Source organism: Leptodactylus fuscus, chromosome 2 (assembly GCF_031893055.1).
Source record: "Leptodactylus fuscus isolate aLepFus1 chromosome 2, aLepFus1.hap2, whole genome shotgun sequence".
Classification (NCBI taxonomy): domain Eukaryota; kingdom Metazoa; phylum Chordata; class Amphibia; order Anura; family Leptodactylidae; genus Leptodactylus; species Leptodactylus fuscus.
In genome coordinates, this window is record NC_134266.1 from 190,160,194 (window position 1) to 190,184,114 (window position 23,921).

The following is a 23,921-nucleotide window of genomic DNA, read 5'->3' on the forward strand; positions in this document are numbered from 1 at the left end:
GAGATCCGTGCACACCTATCAGGGGTTAGCAAGAGATTCGAGTATCGGGTTGGGTTGAGTAGTCGGTGCATGCCAGATTAGAAGGAACTGGAAGAACTAAGTTCTTGGGATATTATGTGCCTTGCTCAGGGATTCAAATGTTGTAAACGCCCTGGTTGCAAAGATCTCTGAGGGTGGAGATGTCATATTGTGCTCATGAGGGGGAATCAGGAAAACTGAGTAACTCTGTTAAACCAGGGTTATGCCATTGTAGAGTCTCAGCCGTTGTGTCAGTGTATACTGCTACCTTCTTAGCCTTCTTCCCTCTAGGAAATTCGCCAGATGCAACTCCAGTCCTCAGAATTGGTCAGGTAATAGCCCAGTCCTGAGATATTGGAGTTGGCTCCTCAAATAATAGAAGTAGAAGTAAGGGAGGGCACTCCCCTCAACTGCTTTAGGCATTGTATAGTGGTTAGACCTTAAGCTACACTAAATAAATGGAATTATTTAGAAAATCCATGCAACTTAAAAAAAAAAAAAAAAAAAAAACCTAAGCAGTACTGACACAGCAGAGTTTTACAACGCATTTAGGCATTTTGGCAGAACCATCCATCTTGATTAGTTATTCCATCTGCCCCTGGCAGGCAGTGCACCCCATAGCTTAAATTTGGCTTTGAAGTGAGTGAGAAGTGGATATTCATGTGTAGAAAATTTCTACGGTCATTGGAAATATGTATGCCAAGGTCCTTTCATTGGGACGCTAGTGTAAGTGCACAAATGTATTGTACCTCCCCACCTGGTGATCTGCTTCAGATCACCAGGTGGGGGGAGGTTGAAGATTTGGCCCGGTTAGTATGGAGTAGTGACCAAACCTGTCGATCAAGGACATAGCTCTGGGAAGCGTATTGGATAAATCGGACATGAAGGGGGGAGAAGATCATCCACATATATTTCAGTTCTCCTCTCCTGTAGGCCTATAGTCACGCGTTTATAAACAGGATCTGTCTGAAGAATAATGGCCAGAACTCCAATGACACTGCAAACAAAAGCGGGGGATAGGAGGCAGCCCTTACATGTTATTCAGTGTAGTGAGAAGTCAGGGTTGAGGGCACCATTAATGGATAGGGAAGCCCTGGGACATTTAGATAGGAGCCAATCAATTCAATAAAAACTTGCCCAAACCCAAAGCAGGTTAACACTTGCAAGAGAAGGGGCCATTCAATGGAGTCTAATGCTTTGGTAACACCTAGGGAGGCCAGAGCCCAGTTTTGTTTTAAGTGCTGCCACAATTTGCGAGGTTATCTGGACCCATTGGTTTTCCAAGGTTGACTTGCCAAGCATTAAGCCTGTTTAATCCGTATGTATCAAGTCCAAAATTACTGTTTAGCCTGTTAGCCAATACTTTAGTGAGCAGTTTATAATCAATATTGAGATGTGATATAGGCCTGTGCAACCCACAGTCCAACAGATCCTTATCTGGCTTAAGAACAATATTGTAGAGATGAGCGAACACTAAAATGTTCGAGGTTCGAAATTCGATTCGAACAGCCGCTCAATGTTCGTGTGTTCGAACGGGTTTCGAACCCCATTATAGTCTATGGGGAACAGATACTCGTTAAGGGGGAAACCCAAATCCGTGTCTGGAGGGTCACCAAGTCCACTATGACACCCCAGGAAATGATGCCAACACCTCTGGAATGACACTGGGACAGCAGGGGAAGCATGTCTGGGGGCATCTAACACACCAAAGACCCTCTATTACCCCAACATCACAGCCTAACAACTACACACTTTACACACTCAATACCACCTCTCTGACAGTAGGAAAACACCTTGAAACATGTGTATTTGGCACTTGCAGTGAGGAGAGCTTGTCACCAGCAGTAAATTTGGCCCTTGTAGTAAGTTGAGGTTGGCACCAACATTTGTTTTGAAAATCAGGGTGGATTGAGCCTCTAACCAGCAGAGTTTGGGCAAATTCATGGTGGAGGGAGCCTCTAAAAACCCCAGTTTGGACCAATTCATGGTGGAGGGAGCCTCTAACCAGCCCAGTTTGGGCAAATTCATGGTGGAGGGAGCCTCTAAAAAACCCAGTTTGGACCAATTCATGGTGGAGGGAGCCTCTAACCAGCCCAGTTTGGACCAATTAATGGTGGAGGGAGCCTCTAACCACCCCAGTTTGGACCAATTCATGGTGGAGGGAGCCTCTAAACAGCCCAGTTTGGGCAAATTCATGGTGGAGGGAGCCTCTAAAAAACCCAGTTTGGACCAATTCATGGTGGAGGGAGCCTCTAACCAGCCCAGTTTGGACCAATTAATGGTGGAGGGAGCCTCTAAACAGCCAAGTTTGGACCAATTCATGGTGGAGGGAGCCTCTAAAAACCCCAGTTTGGACCAATTCATGGTGGAGGGAGCCTCTAACCAGCCCAGTTTGGGCAAATTCATGGTGGAGGGAGCCTCTAAAAAACCCAGTTTGGACCAATTCATGGTGGAGGGAGCCTCTAACCAGCCCAGTTTGGACCAATTAATGGTGGAGGGAGCCTCTAACCACCCCAGTTTGGACCAATTCATGGTGGAGGGAGCCTCTAAACAGCCCAGTTTGGGCAAATTCATGGTGGAGGGAGCCTCTAAAAAACCCAGTTTGGACCAATTCATGGTGGAGGGAGCCTCTAACCAGCCCAGTTTGGACCAATTAATGGTGGAGGGAGCCTCTAAACAGCCAAGTTTGGACCAATTCATGGTGGAGGGAGCCTCTAAAAACCCCAGTTTGGACCAATTCATGGTGGAGGGAGCCTCTAACCAGCCCAGTTTGGGCAAATTCATGGTGGAGGGAGCCTCTAAACAGCCCAGTTTGGGCAAATTCATGGTGGAGGGAGCCTCTAACCAGCCCAGTTTGGACCAATTAATGGTGGAGGGAGCCTCTAACCAGCCCAGTTTGGACCAATTAATGGTGGAGGGAGCCTCTAACCAGCCCAGTTTGGACCAATTAATGGTGGAGGGAGCCTCTAACCAGCCCAGTTTGGACCAATTCATGGTGGAGGGAGCCTCTAAACAGCCAAGTTTTGGGAAATTCATGGTGGAGGGAGCCTCTAACCAGCCCAGTTTGGACCAATTCATGGTGGAGGGAGCCTCTAAACAGCCCAGTTTGGGCAAATTCATGGTGGAGGGAGCCTCTAAAAAACCCAGTTTGGACCAATTCATGGTGGAGGGAGCCTCTAACCAGCCCAGTTTGGACCAATTAATGGTGGAGGGAGCCTCTAACCAGCCCAGTTTGGACCAATTAATGGTGGAGGGAGCCTCTAACCAGCCCAGTTTGGACCAATTCATGGTGGAGGGAGCCTCTAAACAGCCAAGTTTGGACCAATTCATGGTGGAGGGAGCCTCTAAAAACCCCAGTTTGGACCAATTCATGGTGGAGGGAGCCTCTAACCAGCCCAGTTTGGGCAAATTCATGGTGGAGGGAGCCTCTAAACAGCCCAGTTTGGGCAAATTCATGGTGGAGGGAGCCTCTAAAAAACCCAGTTTGGACCAATTCATGGTGGAGGGAGCCTCTAAACAGCCAAGTTTGGACCAATTCATGGTGAAGGGAGCCTCTAAAAACCCGTTTGGACCAATTCATGGTGGAGGGAGCCTCTAACCAGCCCAGTTTGGGCAAATTCATGGTGGAGGGAGCCTCTAAACAGCCCAGTTTGGGCAAATTCATGGTGGAGGGAGCCTCTAACCAGCCCAGTTTGGACCAATTAATGGTGGAGGGAGCCTCTAACCAGCCCAGTTTGGACCAATTAATGGTGGAGGGAGCCTCTAACCACCCCAGTTTGGACCAATTCATGGTGGAGGGAGCCTCTAACCAGCCCAGTTTGGACCAATTCATGGTGGAGGGAGCCTCTAAAAAACCCAGTTTGGACCAATTCATGGTGGAGGGAGCCTCTAAACAGCCCAGTTTCGGCAAATTCATGGTGGAGGGAGCCTCTAAAAACCCCAGTTTGGACCAATTCATGGTGGAGGGAGCCTCTAACCAGCCCAGTTTGGACCAATTAATGGTGGAGGGAGCCTCTAAACAGCCAAGTTTTGGGAAATTCATGGTGGAGGGAGCCTCTAACCAGCCCAGTTTGGACCAATTCATGGTGGAGGGAGCCTCTAAACAGCCCAGTTTGGGCAAATTCATGGTGGAGGGAGCCTCTAAAAAACCCAGTTTGGACCAATTCATGGTGGAGGGAGCCTCTAACCAGCCCAGTTTGGACCAATTAATGGTGGAGGGAGCCTCTAACCAGCCCAGTTTGGACCAATTAATGGTGGAGGGAGCCTCTAACCACCCCAGTTTGGACCAATTCATGGTGGAGGGAGCCTCTAAAAACCCCAGTTTGGACCAATTCATGGTGGAGGGAGCCTCTAACCAGCCCAGTTTGGGCAAATTCATGGTGGAGGGAGCCTCTAAACAGCCCAGTTTGGGCAAATTCATGGTGGAGGGAGCCTCTAAAAAACCCAGTTTGGACCAATTCATGGTGGAGGGAGCCTCTAACCAGCCCAGTTTGGACCAATTAATGGTGGAGGGAGCCTCTAAACAGCCAAGTTTGGACCAATTCATGGTGGAGGGAGCCTCTAAAAACCCCAGTTTGGACCAATTCATGGTGGAGGGAGCCTCTAACCAGCCCAGTTTGGGCAAATTCATGGTGGAGGGAGCCTCTAAACAGCCCAGTTTGGGCAAATTCATGGTGGAGGGAGCCTCTAAACAGCCCAGTTTGGACCAATTAATGGTGGAGGGAGCCTCTAACCAGCCCAGTTTGGACCAATTAATGGTGGAGGGAGCCTCTAACCAGCCCAGTTTGGACCAATTAATGGTGGAGGGAGCCTCTAACCAGCCCAGTTTGGACCAATTAATGGTGGAGGGAGCCTCTAACCAGCCCAGTTTGGACCAATTAATGGTGGAGGGAGCCTCTAACCACCCCAGTTTGGACCAATTCATGGTGGAGGGAGCCTCTAACCAGCCCAGTTTGGACCAATTCATGGTGGAGGGAGCCTCTAAAAAACCCAGTTTGGACCAATTCATGGTGGAGGGAGCCTCTAAACAGCCCAGTTTCGGCAAATTCATGGTGGAGGGAGCCTCTAAAAAACCCAGTTTGGACCAATTCATGGTGGAGGGAGCCTCTAACCAGCCCAGTTTGGACCAATTAATGGTGGAGGGAGCCTCTAAACAGCCAAGTTTGGACCAATTCATGGTGGAGGGAGCCTCTAAAAACCCCAGTTTGGACCAATTCATGGTGGAGGGAGCCTCTAAACAGCCCAGTTTGGGCAAATTCATGGTGGAGGGAGCCTCTAAAAAACCCAGTTTGGACCAATTCATGGTGGAGGGAGCCTCTAACCAGCCCAGTTTGGACCAATTAATGGTGGAGGGAGCCTCTAAACAGCCAAGTTTGGACCAATTCATGGTGGAGGGAGCCTCTAAAAACCCCAGTTTGGACCAATTCATGGTGGAGGGAGCCTCTAACCAGCCCAGTTTGGGCAAATTCATGGTGGAGGGAGCCTCTAAACAGCCCAGTTTGGGCAAATTCATGGTGGAGGGAGCCTCTAACCAGCCCAGTTTGGACCAATTAATGGTGGAGGGAGCCTCTAACCAGCCCAGTTTGGACCAATTAATGGTGGAGGGAGCCTCTAACCAGCCCAGTTTGGACCAATTAATGGTGGAGGGAGCCTCTAACCAGCCCAGTTTGGACCAATTCATGGTGGAGGGAGCCTCTAACCAGCCCAGTTTGGACCAATTCATGGTGGAGGGAGCCTCTAAAAAACCCAGTTTGGACCAATTCATGGTGGAGGGAGCCTCTAAACAGCCCAGTTTGGGCAAATTCATGGTGGAGGGAGCCTCTAAAAAACCCAGTTTGGACCAATTCATGGTGGAGGGAGCCTCTAACCAGCCCAGTTTGGACCAATTAATGGTGGAGGGAGCCTCTAAACAGCCAAGTTTTGGGAAATTCATGGTGGAGGGAGCCTCTAACCAGCCCAGTTTGGACCAATTCATGGTGGAGGGAGCCTCTAAACAGCCCAGTTTGGGCAAATTCATGGTGGAGGGAGCCTCTAAAAAACCCAGTTTGGACCAATTCATGGTGGAGGGAGCCTCTAACCAGCCCAGTTTGGACCAATTAATGGTGGAGGGAGCCTCTAACCAGCCCAGTTTGGACCAATTAATGGTGGAGGGAGCCTCTAACCACCCCAGTTTGGACCAATTCATGGTGGAGGGAGCCTCTAAACAGCCAAGTTTGGACCAATTCATGGTGGAGGGAGCCTCTAAAAACCCCAGTTTGGACCAATTCATGGTGGAGGGAGCCTCTAACCAGCCCAGTTTGGGCAAATTCATGGTGGAGGGAGCCTCTAAACAGCCCAGTTTGGGCAAATTCATGGTGGAGGGAGCCTCTAAAAAACCCAGTTTGGACCAATTCATGGTGGAGGGAGCCTCTAACCAGCCCAGTTTGGACCAATTAATGGTGGAGGGAGCCTCTAAACAGCCAAGTTTGGACCAATTCATGGTGGAGGGAGCCTCTAAAAACCCCAGTTTGGACCAATTCATGGTGGAGGGAGCCTCTAACCAGCCCAGTTTGGGCAAATTCATGGTGGAGGGAGCCTCTAAACAGCCCAGTTTGGGCAAATTCATGGTGGAGGGAGCCTCTAACCAGCCCAGTTTGGACCAATTAATGGTGGAGGGAGCCTCTAACCAGCCCAGTTTGGACCAATTAATGGTGGAGGGAGCCTCTAAACAGCCAAGTTTGGACCAATTCATGGTGGAGGGAGCCTCTAAAAACCCCAGTTTGGACCAATTCATGGTGGAGGGAGCCTCTAACCAGCCCAGTTTGGGCAAATTCATGGTGGAGGGAGCCTCTAAACAGCCCAGTTTGGGCAAATTCATGGTGGAGGGAGCCTCTAAAAACCCCAGTTTGGACCAATTCATGGTGGAGGGAGCCTCTAACCAGCCCAGTTTGGGCAAATTCATGGTGGAGGGAGCCTCTAAACAGCCCAGTTTGGGCAAATTCATGGTGGAGGGAGCCTCTAACCAGCCCAGTTTGGACCAATTAATGGTGGAGGGAGCCTCTAACCAGCCCAGTTTGGACCAATTAATGGTGGAGGGAGCCTCTAAACAGCCAAGTTTGGACCAATTCATGGTGGAGGGAGCCTCTAAAAACCCCAGTTTGGACCAATTCATGGTGGAGGGAGCCTCTAACCAGCCCAGTTTGGGCAAATTCATGGTGGAGGGAGCCTCTAAACAGCCCAGTTTGGGCAAATTCATGGTGGAGGGAGCCTCTAAAAAACCCAGTTTGGACCAATTCATGGTGGAGGGAGCCTCTAAACAGCCAAGTTTGGACCAATTCATGGTGAAGGGAGCCTCTAAAAACCCGTTTGGACCAATTCATGGTGGAGGGAGCCTCTAACCAGCCCAGTTTGGGCAAATTCATGGTGGAGGGAGCCTCTAAACAGCCCAGTTTGGGCAAATTCATGGTGGAGGGAGCCTCTAACCAGCCCAGTTTGGACCAATTAATGGTGGAGGGAGCCTCTAACCAGCCCAGTTTGGACCAATTAATGGTGGAGGGAGCCTCTAACCACCCCAGTTTGGACCAATTCATGGTGGAGGGAGCCTCTAAACAGCCAAGTTTGGACCAATTCATGGTGGAGGGAGCCTCTAAAAACCCCAGTTTGGACCAATTCATGGTGGAGGGAGCCTCTAACCAGCCCAGTTTGGACCAATTAATGGTGGAGGGAGCCTCTAAACAGCCAAGTTTTGGGAAATTCATGGTGGAGGGAGCCTCTAACCAGCCCAGTTTGGACCAATTCATGGTGGAGGGAGCCTCTAAACAGCCCAGTTTGGGCAAATTCATGGTGGAGGGAGCCTCTAAAAAACCCAGTTTGGACCAATTCATGGTGGAGGGAGCCTCTAACCAGCCCAGTTTGGACCAATTAATGGTGGAGGGAGCCTCTAACCAGCCCAGTTTGGACCAATTAATGGTGGAGGGAGCCTCTAACCACCCCAGTTTGGACCAATTCATGGTGGAGGGAGCCTCTAAAAACCCCAGTTTGGACCAATTCATGGTGGAGGGAGCCTCTAACCAGCCCAGTTTGGGCAAATTCATGGTGGAGGGAGCCTCTAAACAGCCCAGTTTGGGCAAATTCATGGTGGAGGGAGCCTCTAACCAGCCCAGTTTGGACCAATTAATGGTGGAGGGAGCCTCTAACCAGCCCAGTTTGGACCAATTAATGGTGGAGGGAGCCTCTAACCAGCCCAGTTTGGACCAATTAATGGTGGAGGGAGCCTCTAACCAGCCCAGTTTGGACCAATTAATGGTGGAGGGAGCCTCTAACCAGCCCAGTTTGGACCAATTAATGGTGGAGGGAGCCTCTAACCACCCCAGTTTGGACCAATTCATGGTGGAGGGAGCCTCTAACCAGCCCAGTTTGGACCAATTCATGGTGGAGGGAGCCTCTAAAAAACCCAGTTTGGACCAATTCATGGTGGAGGGAGCCTCTAAACAGCCCAGTTTCGGCAAATTCATGGTGGAGGGAGCCTCTAAAAAACCCAGTTTGGACCAATTCATGGTGGAGGGAGCCTCTAACCAGCCCAGTTTGGACCAATTAATGGTGGAGGGAGCCTCTAAACAGCCAAGTTTGGACCAATTCATGGTGGAGGGAGCCTCTAAAAACCCCAGTTTGGACCAATTCATGGTGGAGGGAGCCTCTAACCAGCCCAGTTTGGACCAATTAATGGTGGAGGGAGCCTCTAACCAGCCCAGTTTGGACCAATTAATGGTGGAGGGAGCCTCTAACCACCCCAGTTTGGACCAATTCATGGTGGAGGGAGCCTCTAAACAGCCAAGTTTGGACCAATTCATGGTGAAGGGAGCCTCTAAAAACCCGTTTGGACCAATTCATGGTGGAGGGAGCCTCTAACCAGCCCAGTTTGGGCAAATTCATGGTGGAGGGAGCCTCTAAACAGCCCAGTTTGGGCAAATTCATGGTGGAGGGAGCCTCTAACCAGCCCAGTTTGGACCAAATAATGGTGGAGGGAGCCTCTAACCAGCCCAGTTTGGACCAATTAATGGTGGAGGGAGCCTCTAACCACCCCAGTTTGGACCAATTCATGGTGGAGGGAGCCTCTAAACAGCCAAGTTTGGACCAATTCATGGTGGAGGGAGCCTCTAAAAACCCCAGTTTGGACCAATTCATGGTGGAGGGAGCCTCTAACCAGCCCAGTTTGGGCAAATTCATGGTGGAGGGAGCCTCTAAACAGCCCAGTTTGGGCAAATTCATGGTGGAGGGAGCCTCTAACCAGCCCAGTTTGGACCAATTAATGGTGGAGGGAGCCTCTAACCAGCCCAGTTTGGACCAATTCATGGTGGAGGGAGCCTCTAACCAGCCCAGTTTGGACCAATTAATGGTGGAGGGAGCCTCTAACCAGCCCAGTTTGGACCAATTCATGGTGGAGGGAGCCTCTAACCAGCCCAGTTTGGACCAATTCATGGTGGAGGGAGCCTCTAACCACCCCAGTTTGGACCAATTCATGGTGGAGGGAGCCTCTAAAAACCCCAGTTTGGACCAATTCATGGTGGAGGGAGCCTCTAACCAGCCCAGTTTGGACCAATTAATGGTGGAGGGAGCCTCTAAACAGCCAAGTTTTGGGAAATTCATGGTGGAGGGAGCCTCTAACCAGCCCAGTTTGGACCAATTCATGGTGGAGGGAGCCTCTAAACAGCCCAGTTTGGGCAAATTCATGGTGGAGGGAGCCTCTAAAAAACCCAGTTTGGACCAATTCATGGTGGAGGGAGCCTCTAACCAGCCCAGTTTGGACCAATTAATGGTGGAGGGAGCCTCTAACCAGCCCAGTTTGGACCAATTAATGGTGGAGGGAGCCTCTAACCACCCCAGTTTGGACCAATTCATGGTGGAGGGAGCCTCTAAAAACCCCAGTTTGGACCAATTCATGGTGGAGGGAGCCTCTAACCAGCCCAGTTTGGGCAAATTCATGGTGGAGGGAGCCTCTAAACAGCCCAGTTTGGGCAAATTCATGGTGGAGGGAGCCTCTAAAAAACCCAGTTTGGACCAATTCATGGTGGAGGGAGCCTCTAACCAGCCCAGTTTGGACCAATTAATGGTGGAGGGAGCCTCTAAACAGCCAAGTTTGGACCAATTCATGGTGGAGGGAGCCTCTAAAAACCCCAGTTTGGACCAATTCATGGTGGAGGGAGCCTCTAACCAGCCCAGTTTGGGCAAATTCATGGTGGAGGGAGCCTCTAAACAGCCCAGTTTGGGCAAATTCATGGTGGAGGGAGCCTCTAACCAGCCCAGTTTGGACCAATTAATGGTGGAGGGAGCCTCTAACCAGCCCAGTTTGGACCAATTAATGGTGGAGGGAGCCTCTAACCAGCCCAGTTTGGACCAATTAATGGTGGAGGGAGCCTCTAACCAGCCCAGTTTGGACCAATTAATGGTGGAGGGAGCCTCTAACCAGCCCAGTTTGGACCAATTAATGGTGGAGGGAGCCTCTAACCACCCCAGTTTGGACCAATTCATGGTGGAGGGAGCCTCTAACCAGCCCAGTTTGGACCAATTCATGGTGGAGGGAGCCTCTAAAAAACCCAGTTTGGACCAATTCATGGTGGAGGGAGCCTCTAAACAGCCCAGTTTCGGCAAATTCATGGTGGAGGGAGCCTCTAAAAAACCCAGTTTGGACCAATTCATGGTGGAGGGAGCCTCTAACCAGCCCAGTTTGGACCAATTAATGGTGGAGGGAGCCTCTAAACAGCCAAGTTTGGACCAATTCATGGTGGAGGGAGCCTCTAAAAACCCCAGTTTGGACCAATTCATGGTGGAGGGAGCCTCTAAACAGCCCAGTTTGGGCAAATTCATGGTGGAGGGAGCCTCTAAAAAACCCAGTTTGGACCAATTCATGGTGGAGGGAGCCTCTAACCAGCCCAGTTTGGACCAATTAATGGTGGAGGGAGCCTCTAAACAGCCAAGTTTGGACCAATTCATGGTGGAGGGAGCCTCTAAAAACCCCAGTTTGGACCAATTCATGGTGGAGGGAGCCTCTAACCAGCCCAGTTTGGGCAAATTCATGGTGGAGGGAGCCTCTAAACAGCCCAGTTTGGGCAAATTCATGGTGGAGGGAGCCTCTAACCAGCCCAGTTTGGACCAATTAATGGTGGAGGGAGCCTCTAACCAGCCCAGTTTGGACCAATTAATGGTGGAGGGAGCCTCTAACCAGCCCAGTTTGGACCAATTAATGGTGGAGGGAGCCTCTAACCAGCCCAGTTTGGACCAATTCATGGTGGAGGGAGCCTCTAAACAGCCCAGTTTGGGCAAATTCATGGTGGAGGGAGCCTCTAAAAAACCCAGTTTGGACCAATTCATGGTGGAGGGAGCCTCTAACCAGCCCAGTTTGGACCAATTAATGGTGGAGGGAGCCTCTAAACAGCCAAGTTTTGGGAAATTCATGGTGGAGGGAGCCTCTAACCAGCCCAGTTTGGACCAATTCATGGTGGAGGGAGCCTCTAAACAGCCCAGTTTGGGCAAATTCATGGTGGAGGGAGCCTCTAAAAAACCCAGTTTGGACCAATTCATGGTGGAGGGAGCCTCTAACCAGCCCAGTTTGGACCAATTAATGGTGGAGGGAGCCTCTAACCAGCCCAGTTTGGACCAATTAATGGTGGAGGGAGCCTCTAACCACCCCAGTTTGGACCAATTCATGGTGGAGGGAGCCTCTAAACAGCCAAGTTTGGACCAATTCATGGTGGAGGGAGCCTCTAAAAACCCCAGTTTGGACCAATTCATGGTGGAGGGAGCCTCTAACCAGCCCAGTTTGGGCAAATTCATGGTGGAGGGAGCCTCTAAACAGCCCAGTTTGGGCAAATTCATGGTGGAGGGAGCCTCTAAAAAACCCAGTTTGGACCAATTCATGGTGGAGGGAGCCTCTAACCAGCCCAGTTTGGACCAATTAATGGTGGAGGGAGCCTCTAAACAGCCAAGTTTGGACCAATTCATGGTGGAGGGAGCCTCTAAAAACCCCAGTTTGGACCAATTCATGGTGGAGGGAGCCTCTAACCAGCCCAGTTTGGGCAAATTCATGGTGGAGGGAGCCTCTAAACAGCCCAGTTTGGGCAAATTCATGGTGGAGGGAGCCTCTAACCAGCCCAGTTTGGACCAATTAATGGTGGAGGGAGCCTCTAACCAGCCCAGTTTGGACCAATTAATGGTGGAGGGAGCCTCTAAACAGCCAAGTTTGGACCAATTCATGGTGGAGGGAGCCTCTAAAAACCCCAGTTTGGACCAATTCATGGTGGAGGGAGCCTCTAACCAGCCCAGTTTGGGCAAATTCATGGTGGAGGGAGCCTCTAAACAGCCCAGTTTGGGCAAATTCATGGTGGAGGGAGCCTCTAAAAACCCCAGTTTGGACCAATTCATGGTGGAGGGAGCCTCTAACCAGCCCAGTTTGGGCAAATTCATGGTGGAGGGAGCCTCTAAACAGCCCAGTTTGGGCAAATTCATGGTGGAGGGAGCCTCTAACCAGCCCAGTTTGGACCAATTAATGGTGGAGGGAGCCTCTAACCAGCCCAGTTTGGACCAATTAATGGTGGAGGGAGCCTCTAAACAGCCAAGTTTGGACCAATTCATGGTGGAGGGAGCCTCTAAAAACCCCAGTTTGGACCAATTCATGGTGGAGGGAGCCTCTAACCAGCCCAGTTTGGGCAAATTCATGGTGGAGGGAGCCTCTAAACAGCCCAGTTTGGGCAAATTCATGGTGGAGGGAGCCTCTAAAAAACCCAGTTTGGACCAATTCATGGTGGAGGGAGCCTCTAAACAGCCAAGTTTGGACCAATTCATGGTGAAGGGAGCCTCTAAAAACCCGTTTGGACCAATTCATGGTGGAGGGAGCCTCTAACCAGCCCAGTTTGGGCAAATTCATGGTGGAGGGAGCCTCTAAACAGCCCAGTTTGGGCAAATTCATGGTGGAGGGAGCCTCTAACCAGCCCAGTTTGGACCAATTAATGGTGGAGGGAGCCTCTAACCAGCCCAGTTTGGACCAATTAATGGTGGAGGGAGCCTCTAACCACCCCAGTTTGGACCAATTCATGGTGGAGGGAGCCTCTAAACAGCCAAGTTTGGACCAATTCATGGTGGAGGGAGCCTCTAAAAACCCCAGTTTGGACCAATTCATGGTGGAGGGAGCCTCTAACCAGCCCAGTTTGGACCAATTAATGGTGGAGGGAGCCTCTAAACAGCCAAGTTTTGGGAAATTCATGGTGGAGGGAGCCTCTAACCAGCCCAGTTTGGACCAATTCATGGTGGAGGGAGCCTCTAAACAGCCCAGTTTGGGCAAATTCATGGTGGAGGGAGCCTCTAAAAAACCCAGTTTGGACCAATTCATGGTGGAGGGAGCCTCTAACCAGCCCAGTTTGGACCAATTAATGGTGGAGGGAGCCTCTAACCAGCCCAGTTTGGACCAATTAATGGTGGAGGGAGCCTCTAACCACCCCAGTTTGGACCAATTCATGGTGGAGGGAGCCTCTAAAAACCCCAGTTTGGACCAATTCATGGTGGAGGGAGCCTCTAACCAGCCCAGTTTGGGCAAATTCATGGTGGAGGGAGCCTCTAAACAGCCCAGTTTGGGCAAATTCATGGTGGAGGGAGCCTCTAACCAGCCCAGTTTGGACCAATTAATGGTGGAGGGAGCCTCTAACCAGCCCAGTTTGGACCAATTAATGGTGGAGGGAGCCTCTAACCAGCCCAGTTTGGACCAATTAATGGTGGAGGGAGCCTCTAACCAGCCCAGTTTGGACCAATTAATGGTGGAGGGAGCCTCTAACCAGCCCAGTTTGGACCAATTAATGGTGGAGGGAGCCTCTAACCACCCCAGTTTGGACCAATTCATGGTGGAGGGAGCCTCTAACCAGCCCAGTTTGGACCAATTCATGGTGGAGGGAGCCTCTAAAAAACCCAGTTTGGACCAATTCATGGTGGAGGGAGCCTCTAAACAGCCCAGTTTCGGCAAATTCATGGTGGAGGGAGCCTCTAAAAAACCCAGTTTGGACCAATTCATGGTGGAGGGAGCCTCTAACCAGCCCAGTTTGGACCAATTAATGGTGGAGGGAGCCTCTAAACAGCCAAGTTTGGACCAATTCATGGTGGAGGGAGCCTCTAAAAACCCCAGTTTGGACCAATTCATGGTGGAGGGAGCCTCTAACCAGCCCAGTTTGGACCAATTAATGGTGGAGGGAGCCTCTAACCAGCCCAGTTTGGACCAATTAATGGTGGAGGGAGCCTCTAACCACCCCAGTTTGGACCAATTCATGGTGGAGGGAGCCTCTAAACAGCCAAGTTTGGACCAATTCATGGTGAAGGGAGCCTCTAAAAACCCGTTTGGACCAATTCATGGTGGAGGGAGCCTCTAACCAGCCCAGTTTGGGCAAATTCATGGTGGAGGGAGCCTCTAAACAGCCCAGTTTGGGCAAATTCATGGTGGAGGGAGCCTCTAACCAGCCCAGTTTGGACCAATTAATGGTGGAGGGAGCCTCTAACCAGCCCAGTTTGGACCAATTAATGGTGGAGGGAGCCTCTAACCACCCCAGTTTGGACCAATTCATGGTGGAGGGAGCCTCTAAACAGCCAAGTTTGGACCAATTCATGGTGGAGGGAGCCTCTAAAAACCCCAGTTTGGACCAATTCATGGTGGAGGGAGCCTCTAACCAGCCCAGTTTGGGCAAATTCATGGTGGAGGGAGCCTCTAAACAGCCCAGTTTGGGCAAATTCATGGTGGAGGGAGCCTCTAACCAGCCCAGTTTGGACCAATTAATGGTGGAGGGAGCCTCTAACCAGCCCAGTTTGGACCAATTAATGGTGGAGGGAGCCTCTAACCAGCCCAGTTTGGACCAATTAATGGTGGAGGGAGCCTCTAACCAGCCCAGTTTGGACCAATTCATGGTGGAGGGAGCCTCTAACCAGCCCAGTTTGGACCAATTCATGGTGGAGGGAGCCTCTAAAAAACCCAGTTTGGACCAATTCATGGTGGAGGGAGCCTCTAAACAGCCCAGTTTGGGCAAATTCATGGTGGAGGGAGCCTCTAAACAGCCCAGTTTGGGCAAATTCATGGTGGAGGGAGCCTCTAACCAGCCCAGTTTGGACCAATTAATGGTGGAGGGAGCCTCTAACCAGCCCAGTTTGGACCAATTCATGGTGGAGGGAGCCTCTAAACAGCCCAGTTTGGGCAAATTCATGGTGGAAGGAGCCTCTAACCAGCAGAGTTGTGGGAAAGCAGGGTGGAGGGAGCCTCTAACTAGCAGAGTTGGTGGAAATCAGGGTGGAGGGAGCCTCTAACCAGCAGAGTTGGGGGAAATCATGTTGGAGGGAGCCTAGTATTAGCAGAATTGTGCAACGCTTATGGTGGATGAGTATGAGGATGCGGAGGAATTGGAGAGGTTGAGTACAGACATGGAGTTTCATGTTGGGGTGCTTTACACAGGTGGGCACAAAAATGAAGGCTCTATCCAGTGGTGGTTCATTTTTATCAAAGTGAGCCGGTCGGCACTCTCAGCTGACAGACGGGTGCGCTTGTCAGTGATGATGCCACCGGCTGCACTGAACACCCTCTCAGATAGGACGCTGGCGGCAGGACAGGACAGCACCTCCAAGGCATATAGGGCAAGTTCAAGCCACAGGTCCAACTTCGACACCCAATACGTGTAGGGCGCAGAGGGGTCGGAGAGGACAGGGCTGTGGTCGGAAAGGTATTCCCGCAACATGCGCCTATACTTCTCACGCCTGGTGACACTAGGACCCTCCGTGGCGGCACTTTGGCGAGGGGGTGCCATCAAGGTGTCCCAGACCTTAGACAGTGTGCCCCTCGTTTGTGTGGACCGGTGAGAACTTGGTTGCCTACTGGAGGAACTGCCCTCCCTGCCGCCAACGTCACATGCTGGAAACATCTCCATCATATTCTGCACCAATTGCCTGTGGCAAGCATTGATGCGATTGGCCCTCCCCTCTACCGGAATAAAAGACGAGATGTTGTTTTTATACCGGGGGTCAAGGATAGCAAAGATCCAGTACTGGTTGTCCTCCATGATTTTGACAATACGCTTGTCGGTTGTAAAGCACCCCAACATGAACTCAGCCATGTCTGCCACAGTGTTAGTTGGCATGACTCCTCTGGCCCCACCGGAAAGTTCAATCTCCATTTCCTCCTCATCCTCCATGTCTACCCATCCGCGCTGCAACAATGGGACGATTCGAAGTTGCCCGGAAGCCTCCTGTATCACCATCACATCATCGGACAACTCTTCTTCCTCCTCCTCCTCCTCCATTAAACGCAGTGAAGCGGACAGATGTGTGGACCTACTCTCCAGCTGTGACGGATCGGATGCTATCCCTAACTCCTCTGTGTGATCTGAGTTATCCCTGATGTCAATCAGGGATTCTCTCAGAACACACAAGAGCGGGATTGTAAGGCTCACCATCGCATCCTCAGAGCTCACCCTCCTTGTGGACTCCTCAAAGACCCGTAGGATGTCACAAAGGTCTCTCATCCATGGCCACTCATGGATGTGAAACTGAGGCAGCTGACTTTGTGGCACCCTAGGGTTTTGTAGCTGTTATTCCATCAAAGGTCTCTGCTGCTCAACCACTCTATTCAACATCTGAAACGTTGAGTTCCAGCGTGTGGGGACGTCGCACAAAAGCCGGTGTTGTGGCACATGCAGGCGTTGCTGGAGAGATTTTAAGCTAGCAGCGGCTACTGTCGACTTGCGAAAGTGGGCGCACATGCGCCGCACTTTCACCAGTAGCTCTGGAACATTGGGGTAGCTCTTTAGGAAACGTTGCACCACTAGGTTGAAGACGTGGGCCAGGCATGGAACATGTTGGAGTCCGGCAAGCTCCAGAGCTGCTACCAGGTTCCGGCCGTTATCACAAACGACCATGCCTGGGCCCAGGTGCAGCGGCTCAAACCATATTGCCGTCTCATCGAGGAGGGCATCCCTCACCTCGGAGGCAGTGTGCTGTCTGTCCCCCAAGCTGATCAGCTTCAGCACAGCCTGCTGACGTCTACCAACGCCAGTGCTGCAACGTTTCCAACTCGTAGCTGGGGTCAATCTAACAGCGGAGGAGGAGGCGGTGGCGGAGGAGGAGGCGGTGGCGGAGGAGGAGGCGGTAGAGGAGGAGGAGGAGGAGGGGGGTGTTCTTCTCGTGTCCCTGCCAGGAATGTTAGGCGGGGAGACGAGGTACACCGGGCCAGTTTGGGAAGCAGTCCCAGCCTCAACTACATTCACCCAGTGTGCCGTCAGTGAAATGTAGCGTCCCTGTCCGCATGCACTTGTCCACGCGTCGGTGGTCAAGTGGACCTTTGTGCAAAGCGCGGAACTAAGGGCCCGCCTGATGTTGAGTGACACGTGCTGGTGCAAGGCGGGGACGGCACACCGGGAGAAGTAGTGACGGCTAGGGACGGCATAGCGAGGTGCCGCAGTTGCCATCAGGTCCAGGAAGGCGGGAGTTTCAACAAGCCGGAACGCCAACATCTCCTGGGCCAGCAGTTTAGCGATGTTGGCATTCAAGGCTTGCGCGTGTGGGTGGTTAGCAGTGTATTTCTGCCGCCGCTCCAATGTCTGAGAGATGGTGGGTTGTTGTAAAGAAATGCCTGATGGTGCCTTTGATGGTGCAGGAGAAGGAGATAAGACAGGACCAGGGGAGGATGAGGTAGAAGCCAACAAAGTGGCGGAGGCAGATGAAGTGGTGTCCTGGCTCGTCCTCTGGAGTGCATCGCCAGCACAGTCAGCAGTGGCAGTGGCAGAGGCAGTGGCAGAGGCAGAGGCAGTGGCAGTGGCGTGAACGGCAGGCGGCCTTTGTCCTGCCGTTGCTGCCTGCCACTGATTCCAGTGCTTGGATTCCAAATGACGGCGCATTGAAGTGGTGGACAGGTTGCTCTTCTCAGAGCCCCTAATCAATTTCGAGAGGCAAATTGTGCAGACAACACTATATCTGTCCTCGGCGCATTCCTTGAAAAAACTCCACACCTTCGAGAAACGTGCCCTCGAGGTGGGAGTTTTTCGGGGCTGGGTACGAACTGGAACATCTTGGGAGATTCCGGGTGTGGCCTGGCTTCGCCTAAGCTGCTGACCTCTGCCTCTGCCTCTAGCTACCCTTTTTGGTGCTGCACCTGCCTCAACATCCACACTACTTTCCCCGCTTGACATCCCCCCTGTCCAGGTCGGGTCAGTGTCCTCATCATCCACCACTTCCTCTTCCAACTCCTGTCTCATCTCCTCCTCCCGCACAATGCGCCGGTCAACTGGATGCCCTGACGGCAACTGCGTCACATCATCGTCGATGAGGGTGGGTTGCTGGTCATCCACCACCAAATCGAACGGAGATGGAGGAGACTCTAGTGTTTGAGCATCTGGACACAGATGCTCCTCTGTTAGGTTCGTGGAATCGTGACGTGGAGAGGCAGGTTGAGGGACAATGAAAGGAGCGGAGAACAGCTCTGGGGAGCAGGGACAGTTTGGGTTATTGTTCTGTAAAGCTTCGGAATTTTGGGAGGAAGGAAGACAAGACTGTTGGGTAATAGGAGGAGAGGAGGCAGAGTCTGACTGGCTGCTGGACAATGTGCTGTAAGCGTTCTCTGACAGCCATTGCAAGACCTGTTCCTGGTTCTCGGGCCTACTAAGGTTTGTACCCTGCAGTTTAGTTAATGTGGCAAGCAACCCTGGCACTGTGGAGTGGCGCAATGCTTGCTGCCCCACAGGAGTAGGCACGGGACGCCCTGTGGCTTCACTGCTACCTTGCTCCCCAGAACCATTCCCCCGACCTCGCCCACGGCCTCGTCCACGTCCCTTTCCGGGAGCCTTGCGCATTTTGAATTCCTAGTTAGAAATTGGCACTGTATACCAGTAGTAAAAATTGTGGGTGCACGTAACCCCAATATATTCTTTGAATTCCCAGTCAGACACTGGCACTATATGGCAGTAGCAAGAAATGAGGGTATTTGTATTCCCAATATACTCTTTGAATTCCCAGTCAGACAATGGCACTGTATACCAGTAGTAAAAATTGTGGGTGCACGTAACCCCAATATATTCTTTGAATTACCAGTCAGAAACTGGCACTATATGGCAGTAGCAAGAAATGAGGGTATTTATAACCCCAATATATTCTTTGAATTCCCAGTCAGACAATGGCACTGTATACCAGTAGTAAAAATTGTGGGTGCACGTAACCCCAATATATTCTTTGAATTCCCAGTCAGAAACTGGCACTATATGGCAGTAGCAAGAAATGAGGGTATTTGTATTCCCAATATACTCTTTGAATTCCCAGTCAGACAATGGCACTGTATACCAGTAGTAAAAATTGTGGGTGCACGTAACCCCAATATATTCTTTGAATTACCAGTCAGAAACTGGCACTATATGGCAGTAGCAAGAAATGAGGGTATTTATAACCCCAATATATTCTTTGAATTCCCAGTCAGACAATGGCACTGTATACCAGTAGTAAAAATTGTGGGTGCACGTAACCCCAATATATTCTTTGAATTACCAGTCAGAAACTGGCACTATATGGCAGTAGCAAGAAATGAGGGTATTTGTATTCCCAATATACTCTTTGAATTCCCAGTCAGACAATGGCACTGTATACCAGTAGTAAAAATTGTGGGTGCACGTAACCCCAATATATTCTTTGAATTACCAGTCAGAAACTGGCACTATATGGCAGTAGCAAGAAATGAGGGTATTTATAACCCCAATATATTCTTTGAATTCCCAGTCAGACAATGGCACTGTATACCAGTAGTAAAAATTGTGGGTGCACGTAACCCCAATATATTCTTTGAATTACCAGTCAGAAACTGGCACTATATGGCAGTAGCAAGAAATGAGGGTATTTGTATTCCCAATATACTCTTTGAATTCCCAGTCAGACAATGGCACTGTATACCAGTAGTAAAAATTGTGGGTGCACGTAACCCCAATATATTCTTTGAATTACCAGTCAGAAACTGGCACTATATGGCAGTAGCAAGAAATGAGGGTATTTATAACCCCAATATATTCTTTGAATTCCCAGTCAGACAATGGCACTGTATACCAGTAGTAAAAATTGTGGGTGCACGTAACCCCAATATATTCTTTGAATTCCCAGTCAGAAACTGGCACTATATGGCAGTAGCAAGAAATGAGGGTATTTGTATTCCCAATATACTCTTTGAATTCCCAGTCAAACAATGGCACTGTATACCAGTAGTAAAAATTGTGGGTGCACGTAACCCCAATATATTCTTTGAATTACCAGTCAGAAACTGGCACTATATGGCAGTAGCAAGAAATGAGGGTATTTATAACCCCAATATATTCTTTGAATTCCCAGTCAGACAATGGCACTGTATACCAGTAGTAAAAATTGTGGGTGCACGTAACCCCAATATATTCTTTGAATTACCAGTCAGAAACTGGCACTATATGGCAGTAGCAAGAAATGAGGGTATTTGTATTCCCAATATACTCTTTGAATTCCCAGTCAGACAATGGCACTGTATACCAGTAGTAAAAATTGTGGGTGCACGTAACCCCAATATATTCTTTGAATTACCAGTCAGAAACTGGCACTATATGGCAGTAGCAAGAAATGAGGGTATTTATAACCCCAATATATTCTTTGAATTCCCAGTCAGACAATGGCACTGTATACCAGTAGTAAAAATTGTGGGTGCACGTAACCCCAATATATTCTTTGAATTACCAGTCAGAAACTGGCACTATATGGCAGTAGCAAGAAATGAGGGTATTTGTATTCCCAATATACTCTTTGAATTCCCAGTCAGACAATGGCACTGTATACCAGTAGTAAAAATTGTGGGTGCACGTAACCCCAATATATTCTTTGAATTACCAGTCAGAAACTGGCACTATATGGCAGTAGCAAGAAATGAGGGTATTTATAACCCCAATATATTCTTTGAATTCCCAGTCAGACAATGGCACTGTATACCAGTAGTAAAAATTGTGGGTGCACGTAACCCCAATATATTCTTTGAATTACCAGTCAGAAACTGGCACTATATGGCAGTAGCAAGAAATGAGGGTATTTGTATTCCCAATATACTCTTTGAATTCCCAGTCAGACAATGGCACTGTATACCAGTAGTAAAAATTGTGGGTGCACGTAACCCCAATATATTCTTTGAATTACCAGTCAGAAACTGGCACTATATGGCAGTAGCAAGAAATGAGGGTATTTATAACCCCAATATATTCTTTGAATTCCCAGTCAGACAATGGCACTGTATACCAGTAGTAAAAATTGTGGGTGCACGTAACCCCAATATATTCTTTGAATTACCAGTCAGAAACTGGCACTATATGGCAGTAGCAAGAAATGAGGGTATTTGTATTCCCAATATACTCTTTGAATTCCCAGTCAGACAATGGCACTGTATACCAGTAGTAAAAATTGTGGGTGCACGTAACCCCAATATATTCTTTGAATTACCAGTCAGAAACTGGCACTATATGGCAGTAGCAAGAAATGAGGGTATTTATAACCCCAATATATTCTTTGAATTCCCAGTCAGACAATGGCACTGTATACCAGTAGTAAAAATTGTGGGTGCACGTAACCCCAATATATTCTTTGAATTCCCAGTCAGACACTGGCACTATATGGCAGTAGCAAGAAATGAGGGTATTTGTATTCCCAATATATTCTTTGAATTCCCAGTCAGACAATGGCACTGTATACCAGTAGTAAAAATTGTGGGTGCACGTAACCCCAATATATTCTTTGAATTACCAGTCAGACACTGGCACTATATGGCAGTAGCAAGAAATGAGGGTATTTGTATTCCCAATATATTCTTTGAATTCCCAGTCAGACAATGGCACTGTATACCAGTAGTAAAAATTGTGGGTGCACGTAACCCCAATATATTCTTTGAATTCCCAGTCAGACACTGGCACTATATGGCAGTAGCAAGAAATGAGGGTATTTGTATTCCCAATATATTCTTTGAATTCCCAGTCAGACAATGGCACTGTATACCAGTAGTAAAAATTGTGGGTGCACGTAACCCCAATATATTCTTTGAATTCCCAGTCAGACACTGGCACTATATGGCAGTAGCAAGAAATGAGGGTATTTGTATTCCCAATATATTCTTTGAATTCCCAGTCAGACAATGGCACTGTATACCAGTAGTAAAAATTGTGGGTGCACGTAACCCCAATATATTCTTTGAATTCCCAGTCAGACACTGGCACTATATGGCAGTAGCAAGAAATGAGGGTATTTGTATTCCCAATATATTCTTTGAATTCCCAGTCAGACAATGGCACTGTATACCAGTAGTAAAAATTGTGGGTGTATATAGCCCCAATTCTATTGCTAGGGGACTTGCAGGGTATTTCTGGGGTGAAGGTGGGGGGGCACACCGTTGGAACGGGTATCGGGGTATATATCGGGTATACGGGAATACACTGACAGTGTATTCCATTCAGGATCCTGGGAAAGCTGGGTTGCGGCGATTGAGCCCGTCAGTGCCACGTTACACTGACAAGCTTCTCCCTGGAATTTAGCTCTTACAAGAGCTGTTGTGGTTGTCTTCTCCTTCCTATCCTAGCCTGTCCCTGCCTACCCAGAATCTAAGCCCTAGCTAGCTGGACGGAAACCTCCGTCCTCGGTGAATTGCAAGCTCAGAATGACGCGAACCTGGGCGGCGCTGTTCTTTTAAATTAGAGGTCACATGTTTTCGGCAGCCAATGGGTTTTGCCTACTTTTTTCAACGTCACCGGTGTCGTAGTTCCTGTCCCACCTACCCTGCGCTGTTATTGGAGCAAAAAAGGCGCCAGGGAAGGTGGGAGGGGAATCGAGTAATGGCGCACTTTACCACGCGGTGTTCGATTCGATTCGAACATGCCGAACAGCCTAATATCCGATCGAACATGAGTTCGATAGAACACTGTTCGCTCATCTCTACAATATTGGCATCATGTTAAAAGGAGGTTTTATAGCAAATTAGTAGGACAGGGAGCAGGAGATCCTCATACTGAGCATGGACCTCCTCTGTAATGTCATCAGGGCAAAGTGATTTACCTCTTCCCATATCAGCAGTAGTATCAGACAGCTCTTCAAGGGACTAGTCAGGATATGCTTTCTGATTCTCCGTTATTATAGGAAAAGCCAGAAAATCAAGTTTTGTCTGAAAGTTTACTTATGCTTTAAAGTCTAATGCTGCGAGCCTTCTCCTGTAACACATGACCCTTAAGGCGACATAGGTCTTGCCAACCTACTTCTAGGAACAGTTGAGCTTAGTTTGTAGGGTAAGGGACCATGGGAGTAGTAGGGTCATCATGAAACCTATCAAGGTTACTATCTACCACTTTGTTAAAGTCTCCAGCACAAATCACAGCAGCATTGGGAAATTTGGTCGCAAACTGAGCCGCTTTATAGAGTATTGAGATCTGATGCTGGTGTTAAATATAGACCCAGTGCAACATATAGATTTGTGTCAGTTTAGGCCTGAGCAAAGATATATCTCCTCTGTAGAGTCCTTATCAGTAGAAGCGATACTCCTCTAGAACAAGAAGTGAGAGTGGAGTGCTATGCCCACTGGACCCATGGCTGTGTAATCTTATCAGGTACCTAGTGGGTTTCCTGGATAGACACCATATGAAAAGTCTGGGAAGATGTCTGCTATATTATTGTCGCACCAGCTATAAAAGCTGCATCACAATCTTTGCAGCTGTTGATAACGTGTGCTAGTAGTGGATTTGGAGGAATGAAACCCTGCTGAGACTGTTTAGCTGGGACCCTGTGAGGTCTGTCTACTGCAAACATGGGGGAGGGGAGGAGAAGTGGCCTTCAAGAAGAGTATGTCTTAGCCATCTCTCCATAAATTCTGCCCACTGCAGCAAGCCCAGATTGTG

The 23,921-nt window shown here is 49.5% G+C and overlaps 1 protein-coding gene across 13 annotated transcripts in view; it reads left to right on the forward strand.

The window, feature by feature from the left end:
* Window positions 1–23,921, forward strand: part of DOCK9 (dedicator of cytokinesis 9) — a 203,178-nt gene that overhangs the window by 154,774 nt on the left and 24,483 nt on the right. The gene's annotated exons all lie outside the window — the stretch shown is intronic.